This window comes from Rhinatrema bivittatum, chromosome 10, assembly GCF_901001135.1.
Source record: "Rhinatrema bivittatum chromosome 10, aRhiBiv1.1, whole genome shotgun sequence".
Taxonomy (NCBI): Eukaryota; Metazoa; Chordata; class Amphibia; order Gymnophiona; family Rhinatrematidae; genus Rhinatrema; species Rhinatrema bivittatum.
The window spans coordinates 123,507,297-123,516,870 of record NC_042624.1 but is presented as its reverse complement, the minus strand read 5'-3'; the positions used below and the strand labels follow the sequence as shown (position 1 = coordinate 123,516,870).

Genomic DNA, 9,574 nt, shown 5'->3' with positions numbered 1-9,574 from the left:
GTAAGATAGGGGCTGGGTGTGGTGTAGTGTGTTGCAGCAGCTATTAGACTACCCGCAAAGAGCATGCACAAATCACAACCAACACTGCCATTTATATATGGATTCTTTTCAAAACAATGCCGAGCTGGTGGCAATGTCTATGTAATAACCTCACCTCATTGATTAAGCAATGATAAAAGACAAAGTTTCTTCTTTACTCCACCCCTTTGCTAAAAAGAATTATGGTTATTTTTTCAGTAGGCACATACTGATTAATTAGGTACACACTTACTTAAATCTATTTTAAGATTTGGATTTTTGCAATTTTGGTGTTTGTTGTGAATGTTATCTTTTTTATTATGAATGTTTATGTAATCCACACTGACATTAGGATTCAAGATGGGGAATCCAAGAATATACAATTAAAATACTGAATGTTTGTATATGTTGTTGCTAATGCAGGCCTTGAATCAGGGACTACAAGATTAGTGGCTGTTTTGGTCCAACACACCCTCCATCCCCTGCCCCATGTGCTCACAGCAAACTCCCCCCCTTACTGCACATTACCCACCTGCTTAGGATTCTCACATCTCCCCCCCCCCCATTTATTGCTTTCACTCCATGGCTCCCGCCCTGCTCTCCCACTGTCATCATCCCCCCAGCTCTCCTCTCTTCCCTTCCTGTATTCTGCGCAGTGCTCTGACTCCCCCACAAGTACTCTCTCGTTTTCTCCTCCCCATGCTTTCGCCCCTCCTCTCCCAGAGACAGGCAGCCAGCCCCAGGTGCCCCCTCCCTTCCTACTCTGCTTCCCTGCCTCTTTACCTCTTGCTGACAAGTGGCAGGAGTAAGAGGCAGCCTTGCCTGGGATGAGATTCCCCGAGCCAAGCAGCAGCTCAGCATGAAGTCAGAGGAGGCGGGGGGGAGCCAGAGACCCCTTCCGGGATCCCCCACGTGCGCACACCCACCCTGTACCGCGTGCTCATCTCCCGCCTAATATGGAGCGCCAGGCACTCCTCCCTCTGATTTGCCTATCAGTCACGTAGCCCCCCGTCCATTGGTTAATCTTCCTTTTGTTCACACAAGCATTGAGCAATAATACGAACGCGCTCCTCTTGTACAGGCTTCCGCCACTTTCCTTTTGTTCTTACTTGCTATTGGCTGGGCGGAAACCGCGAGCTTGTTGTCCTAATTTCTTATTGGCTTCCGCCGATATCCCTCAACTTCCAGCGCTAGAAAGAAAACAATAATTATGCAAGAGTGAGCGTGGCCGTCAGGGGTGCGCCACGTGACTGCGCGGGAAGGATTGGCTGAGCTCCCCGGGACAGCGAGCGGCCCCTGTCCCCCGATTGGTGGAAAGGCTCGGCGTTCTGCGGAGAGGGGGCGGCGCCTGGCTCGGAGCGCTCCTCCTGTGCCGTGGCGGTGGGCTCGCGCCGGTGTCCGGACGCAGCCGTTGGGTAGGTGGCGGGGGTTCGGCTCGCGCCGGGCGGGAGGCGCCGGCGGGATGCGGAGCTGTGGGACCCGCGCTGTAAGTGAGCCCCCCGCCCCCCTCTCCCGTGCTCGGCCAGCTCCCCGCCCCCCTCGCTGGGGAGCAGCGTGGGGACCTCCGAGAGGGGGCTGGGCTGGGACTGCCCGGAGCTGCGTCCCGTGCGTAAAGTGTGGGGCCGATGTACGAAGGTGCGCTCGGCACAGCGCACACTTTCATGGTTCGGGCGCAAACTTTACTCTGCACACTGGTTAGAGCAGCGGCTCACTTCCCCCCCTTCATTGCCTCAGGTGTTTCCCTACAGACTCAGAACTGGAGAAAAGTCTTAGTAAACGGGGCCCTTAGATTGTATAAAGTGAATGCAATCTACTCTGAAGTGCCACAGAAGGCAGAATATAAAAACCCAACGTGCATCCGGTTAGCGCCCTCGCATGCAAGCCCCATGCTAATGATGGCATTAGCTTGCACTCCTAGTCAGACGTGGAGTAAACTTTCCAGGCTTACAGTTTGCCTATGTGCAGAATCCAGTTTTATATTTTATTGTATTTGGTGTATGTTCTGCCTGACGCTTCACAGAAGATTACATTCAGGTGCTGTAGGGGTGCCAGGATCTGTAGTAGGGATTTATGGGACAAACATTTTTTCGTTCTTTGCATATGCTTAATGTGCACAAAAGGTTTTAGTGCTTCAAGCCATTGTTTGTATGCATAAATCTTATTTTATATGCAGAGAAGGAGAAGGGTAAGGCAGTTTTTTTTCCCCTGCTCTGTGCCTTCCTTTCCTGCAGTGCCAGTTCTTGTTCCCTCTCTGTAAACTACTCCTTCCCCTTACCAATTAAAATGTGTGCTCAGCTGATGCCAAAGGCTAAATGCATATTTTAACTTGGGTTTGCATGCTTTTTGAACTCTTGTGCATAATTTCTGCACCCTTTATTTGATTTGCCCAATATTGGAAGGCACATCAGTGTGATTTGAACCCTGGCTTGTAGCTTGCTGCTCTAACCATGAGGGCACTCCTCCACTTTGACATTAAGATGAATATTCACTGCTGCTGACCTGTGTGTGTGTGTGTGTGGTATTTTTTGTAACAGGTATCTAGTTATGGCTACTCTATGCTCTGGCTAACGTATTTCAGCTGACCATGTCCAGTTTTTTATCCCTTTGGCCATATCCTGGCCTGATACCTCGGCCTCAATTTCTAACTGCATGAATAATATTAAACAATGGCTTAACTACAATAAGCTAGCCCTGAACTTTGCAAAAAAACTGAAAATAGTTATTCAATACAAGGATTTAACTGAGGTCCCCTTGCCCATTCAAATTGAGGGCACTTCAATTTGTATTTCAAAGAGTGCATGTACCTTAGGAGTACTCGCTGATTCCAAGCTGGATTGCATACTTCAGATTAGTGTTGGTATGTCCTGGATTTTATAAATCGTGCTTGTTAAGCCGCTTTTATTCCTGCACAATTTTTGAACGGTAGTTCAGGCAGTATTGCTGACTGCACTAGATTACTGTAATACATTGTACATTGGCCTCCCTGATTCTTCAATTAAGCAAACCACTGCAACTGTTGCAGAATTCAGCAGCTAGACTAATTACTAATGCAGGCAGAAACGACCTTATCTCACCTGTTCTTGTCAGTCGTCTTAGGCTACCTGTCCATTGGAGAATAAAGTACAAAGTTGCCATGATGACCCACAAACTCCTAACTTTAAAAACATTGCCATGGGCAACTTTATTACTCCAAGCATACGAGCCAATAAGAAGTCTGTGGTCCTCACAAAGGGCATTATTAGATATTCCTCCCATTATTAGTCTTCATGCCACTAGAGGCTGTGCCTTTTTTATTGCAGCACCCAGCCTTTGGAATTCTTTCTCAGGAACTCAGGGTGATTGGGTGCCCAAGCTGTTGAAATCTGCACTGAAAACACACTTTTTAAATGGGCGTTTTTAATAATTTTAATTTGGATTACATCTTTTAGCATGATGTTTTAGTGCACTTGTCTAAATTTTCAGTCTTTGAAGCGATTGTGTTCTACCATGCAGGTTTTAAGTAATATTTATGGTTTGTTTTTATTAATGCTGTTTATACATTTTTATGCATTCATGCTGGATTGTGTATGTTGAGTTGTATGCCACTTTGAGCTAATGCATTAGTGGCCTATACTGCAAATAAATACATAAATGTTAAAAAAAATAAAAAAAATTAAAATTGAGTTAGATTTGGTAAAAAGCAGTTTGAGCATTTCTGATATTTGTGTAAGAGTATGGTGCAACAGGAGAGCTCTGGGTCTGTTGAGCCAGTTCCTCTCCAGCAGCTGTGGCTTCAGTCTGCAGATCCTTGCTGTGTAAACAAGTGGCAGCCATTGCCTCAGGCACACTGCGGCTTTAAAATTCTAACATTTACACAAAGAAGGTTTAAATCAACCTGAAGGCTAACATGCAGGCTAAGCAGGGAACAGACAGTACTGGAGTAATACAGTTTGTCTCTTACAGTTTTTCAGATTTCCATTTTAGGACTCGTGATTGCTCTGTGGCAGAAGCAGGAAGGGCTCTGGGAGGCCAATCCATGCATCCCATCACCCTTTCCATGAAGAAATCTGTCACTTCTGAGTCTATCATGACCTGTCCTACTAGAATTAATTTCTACATGGACTGGGCCCTGCCCATCTGTTCAGGATAACTTTCATCTTTGTTCCTTGAGGTAAGAATCAACACAAAGAAGAGATCATAAAAGGGATTTATTACTTGACAGCTATCACAAAAAGCAATGCTTAATGGCCACATCACCCAGACTAACAGCGGGTTTTGTGTATGTGATGGGACCTTTAAGCATTTGTTTTTGTGATAACTGTCAAGTTACATCTTTTATATAATCTCATGTTGTGTTGCATCTTCTTACTTCAACAAAGGGGCAGGGCCCAGTCCCTGTGGAGGTGCAAAATCTAGTATAAGAGGTCATGGTAAACGTGGGGTTAACATTAGGCAGTTTCCTCACAGAGAAGGCGGATGCAAGGATTGGCCTCTCGCGAGAGGCTGCAAAGACAAAACTGAATTCAAGAAGGCCTGAGGGAGGCAGAGAGGATCCCTGGTTGTAAAGAGGTGGAGAGAGAGCCTGAGGTCACCGGGGTCGATGGCATTATATCAGGAAGTAAAATGGACAGGCTAGATGGGCCTTTATATTGCAGCCCTATTTTAGAAGGAAAAGTGGTAGGGTTCTGAGCCACGACTGGGTCCTGATGCTGTACTGAGTGTCTGTCCCCTTTTAAAGCCCTGTTGGCTTCAATCTTAGAATTTCTGCAGGTTGGTTTGGAGAAGGGTTTAGTACTAAACTCCTTAAAGGTACATGTGTCAGCATTGTTATGCTAATAGGGAAGACTGGGGTTTGTTCTTTGTCATTGTACCCGGATGTAGCATGTTTTTTTCAAGAGGTTAAAACATATGTGGCCTCCATTCTGCCATATGAGTCCGTCTTGGGATCTGAACTTAGTGCTGAGATCCCTAGCAGTAGCCCTTTGAGCCACTGAGGGAGGCGTCAGTCAAGGACCTAACATTGATGGTATTCCTAGTAGCCATCTGTCCAGCCAGAAGAACTTTGGTGCTCCAGGCATTGTATTGTAAAGATCCTTATTTGATGTTACGAAGGACTTGATCACTATTTGGTTAATGCCTTTCTTTTTCCCGAAGGTGGTATCAAAATCAAGTGATATTGTTGCCTGTGTTCAGGAGATAAGAGTGCATAGGGTCAAGAGAGACCTTATGCGTTTCTAGGTATGTGTAAGGCATTGATTAGCTATATGAAAGTCATGAATGCCTTCCAGAGATCAGAGGCTGTTCATCCTCCTTGGAGGTCGGTGAAAGGGAAAGGAAGCCGCAAAAGCATCCATTGCAAGGTAGATTATGGAGGCAATCACCTTTGCTTATATTCAAAAAGAAGAAGAGACTTGGAGGGGCTGAGAGCACATTTCATGAGGGCACAATCCTAGTCATGGACAGAGCACAGTGCAATATGGATTTATGTCACTAGAAATGTCTGTTGCAGCTTTACAGCTCTAGTGGTATGTGTTGCCCTGGGGTCACTCGTCATCCTTTGTGCCTCTCAACAAATCTGAGACGTAATTGTATTGTCATTCCTTCAGTCTGTAAGCAAACCACAAAAAGTGGGTGAATGTAGAAAACTTGGGTGAATAGCAAGAACATTTAGGAACCAGGGAATAATTTGATTACATATATTTCCCCGGTTTTTTTCTTTTTTCATTCTTTGCTGTCTTCTTCTGGCTTCATTTACTTGTCTTCTCTCCCTTTTCCTTCTGCCTCTCTACTCCTTGAAGCTTCTTCCTTGCAATCTCTCCTTACCTGCTATGTTATTCTGGGTCAACAGCAAGTATCATAACTTAGGTATCCAGAGCTGTTCTAGCCTTGAATTTGGTAAATCAGCTACTGCCACCTCTGGAAAATACTCTGTCTTGCTGTGTCCAGTGCCTGTGTAAAGTCTGCCATGCAAGTGCCTTTGGAACAACCATCTTAAGTGTTAATGTCCTTGCTTGATATTTATCGAGCTTTATATACCGTCGTTCAGTTTCACCATCACAATGGTTTACAAGTTTCAATCGGAGACAGACAATTTAAATGGGAAAAACAAAGATTAAGATTCTAGTAAACTGAAACATATGCAGGTACATTTAGAGGCAGGTATCAGAAAGTCAGATAATGGTATAGATCGAGGTAACATTAACAGTGTTTAGGTAATAATTGGAGTGGATATGTTTACAGTTAGCAAAAATGAGAGTTCAGGTAGTTATGTCGTCTGAGGGATGTGGTCATGTTTATTTCCGGTTAGGAGGTCAGTTGTGATGGGGCTGTCTTTGTATGCCTTGGTGAACAGCCAGGTTTTTAGATCTTTCTTGAATTCTTTTAGGTTGGGTTGCATCCTTAGTTCGGTCGGGAGTGTGTTCCAAATTTTGGGGCTGGTGAGAGAGAATGCTCTTTCTCGTATTTTTGTGAGTTGTGCTGTGCGGATGGAGGGAATTTTTTAGGAGGCCTTTGTTGTTTGATCTTAGGTTTCGTGGTTGGTTGTGAGGGCTGATGTTTATGGCTGCCCATTTTGCTTGCTCATTATGAGTTAGTTTGTGTGTGATGGTCAGAGTCTTGTATTCAATACGGAATTTTATTGGGAGCCAATGTAGTGCTATAAGGATCGGTGTTATGTTCTTTTTTTTTTTTTTTTCGTTCCAGTTAAGGTTCTGGCGGCTGTGTTTTGTAGGATTTGGAGTGGTCTGATGTTTGAGAATGGTAGTCCGAGTAGTAGGGAGTTACAGTAGTCGAGGTTGGAGCATATGAGTAGTTGAAGTACAGTTCTGAAGTCCTCTGGTGTTAGAAATGGTTTTAGACGTCTTAGAATGAGTAAGCTTGTGATATCCCTCCTTAATTTTAGTTTTTTATGTGGTTCTTGAATGATAGTTGGTTGTCGATGATGACTCCAAGGTTGCGTGTATGTGTAATTGAGGAAATAGGTGTCATTTGATTCGCGCGTGTGGTGGTGAGGGGCTGGGTTTCTGTTCCATGATTATTATTTTGGGTTTTTCGATGTTTATTATAAGTTTCATGATGTAAAGAGTTAGGTTACATATGAAGAATTCCAGAGACTGCCTGTTCACGCCTGCTTTCCAGGCCGGAATACAAAGGAAATGAGAGGCTGACTCTGCTGCCTGTGACATCGGCTGCTTGCTCTCCCAGCAGACATATTTCAAGCTAGGGACAGGAGCTGTGTGAGACCAGGTTTGTGCAGCAAATCTAAATGGGTTTCTGGGCTGAGAGTGAAGATTAAAGAGCCAAACACGCTCTGTCTTCAGCTTGTGATTCCTGCAAAAAATAGCCCTTTCAGTATTTCCAGTTTGTTGGGCAGGATGCTATAGCCTTAATGAGACTGCTTTACCTCTCTGACTTAGATGACAGCCAACTAGTCTAACAAGCTTCATTTTTAAATGCAAATGCTGCACATAGTACAAGTATTAGCAAAGCAGTGACGTCCTCTGGCAGATTGGGGGTGCAAATTAAAAAAAAAAAAGTGTATACAAATCAAGACAGTGCAAGATATAATTTATTACATAATATTTCTTCCCCCGCCCCTCTTGTTAAGCCTATGCCCTTTTATGGCATTCTCCCAAAGTTAATTGTGATTTTGATTAAAAATGTAAACATAAAGATACAGAAATCAAAATGACGTGGGATGGTGGGTTCTGTCTAAAAAGAACCTTTAAACAAACTAAACATGTATAACCAAATAGAGAGCTCCAATTCATATAAGAACCTATAGAATAGAAAAACACAAGAATTCATCCCCAAGAGTAATATAAGTACGTAAGATTTGCCATACTGGGTCAGATCAAAGGTCCATCAAGCCCAGTATCTTCTTTTCAGATGTGGCCAAGCCAGGGTTTATTATAAACAAGATCATTTAGACTTGGCTTTGTGCTCTGCAAGGTAGAGAGTTTAAGTAAGGAAACCAAATCTGCAAAAATTCTACTCTACGCCTGGCTGAAGACCATTTTGCCTGGAAATTTTCCATAACTAAAGTACACAATGCATTCCTGGAGTATGTGAAGCTGGAAACCTTTCCTTAACCACAATTTTATCTATTTATTGCATACATGGAAAGAAGAAAAGTCTTCAAACAAAATCAGAGCTGGGCTACGAGGAACTGAGTCCCACAATCTTGGTCAGATAAAACAAAACCGTGTGCCAAAAGTTCTGGGTATCTGCACAAGACGAAAAAGTATGGTTCCAGGATCCAGCAAGCATTTCAAGCAAAGCTCATGGGAAGGAAAGCCAGCCAATGTTGAGAAATGTGAAACTGACTAAGAAATGCAAGTTTCTCATACTAGTATATTGCTGGGTTAACCACTAAGCTGTTTAGTCATTAAAGCAGTATGTACATTTTATTGCCAATGATGTAATAAATCCTGATAATCAAATGAAGCTTTCTGAGAGTGAATAAAGTACAACGGCTGGGATGCTGAACATTAAAATCTTGAATATTGGAGACCCCTTGCTATGGACTTAAAAGAGCAGGGTCCTAGGGTTTGAACATTAGGGCCTACGTTGCAAAAAAACAAAATAATTGTTTTGAGATACAGCTCCCGTAGGTCAGAAAAAAGTAAAAAATCGACCGTAGAGTCTAGGAGCTGTGGGACTATCATCAAATCCTTCTGAGCTCGCTCAAGAAAAACCCCTTGTGTTAACCACCCAGAAGAAACTGTTACCCAGAAATGGCAAAAATGGAGAGGTTTTATAGTGAAGATGTTTTTGTTTGTTTGTTTTTTATTTATTTAACAACTTTTTTATACCGACATTCGTAGGTACATCATATCTGTTTACAAGGAACTGAGAGAAATTCATCGAACGGGGGAGGAGAGCAGCAACAAGGAGGGGGATTAACAAGGCCAAAGGCATTACGGGAAGATGGTTCAATGGATGCAAATAACATGAAATATAAACTTATCTAATGTAGTGTAGAATAATAATAAACGTAATAACATAATAGAAGTTAATATAATATTAATGTAATAAAATAATTAACATAATATTAACATGGTGGAGGGATTGAAAGGAGGAGCTGGAGGAGCTATGCTGGGAATGCCTGCTGAAAGAGCCAGGTCTCTAGTTTTTTCCTAAATTTGTACAGGCAGGGCTCAGTGCGGAGTTCAGTGGGAAGAGCATTCCAGCGGTGGGTCCTGCGACTGACAGAGCTTGCTCCCTCGTGGAGGTGAGATGAGGGGGTGTGGAGGGTACTACTTGTGGAGGATGAAACGCAGAGGCTCTTCAAGCCAGTTGGAGTTGTGATTGTATAATGTTTTGTGGATAACGGTAAGAGTTTTGAAGAGGATACGTGAGGGTATAGGGAGCCAGTGAAGGTCTTTGAGGACAGGGGTAATATGGTCGGATTTGCGGGTGTTAGTGAAGGTTCTGGCTACCACATTCTGTAGCATTTGAAGTGGTTTGATGGTGGCGTGTGGAAGGCCCAGAAGAAGGGAGTTGCAATAATCCAATTTTGGGCAGATGGTCGCTGGTATGACTGTGCGGAGATCATGTGCATGGAGTAGGGGTTTGA

The 9,574-nt window shown here is 43.6% G+C and overlaps 1 protein-coding gene across 4 annotated transcripts in view; it reads left to right on the top strand.

The window, feature by feature from the left end:
* Window positions 1-1,207: 1,207 nt before the first annotated feature.
* The window catches only part of LOC115100034 (dual specificity testis-specific protein kinase 2-like), a 122,455-nt gene continuing 114,088 nt past the window's right edge, over window positions 1,208-9,574 (top strand). For 2 of the 4 annotated variants that reach the window (XM_029618172.1, XM_029618171.1), the window contains exon 1: window positions 1,208-1,433. The gene's annotated coding sequence lies outside the window, so the exon portion shown is untranslated. Of the gene's footprint in view, window positions 1,434-1,486; window positions 1,505-9,574 lie in introns of those variants that run through there. The other 2 variants (XM_029618174.1, XM_029618173.1) reach the window with 2 other exon arrangements.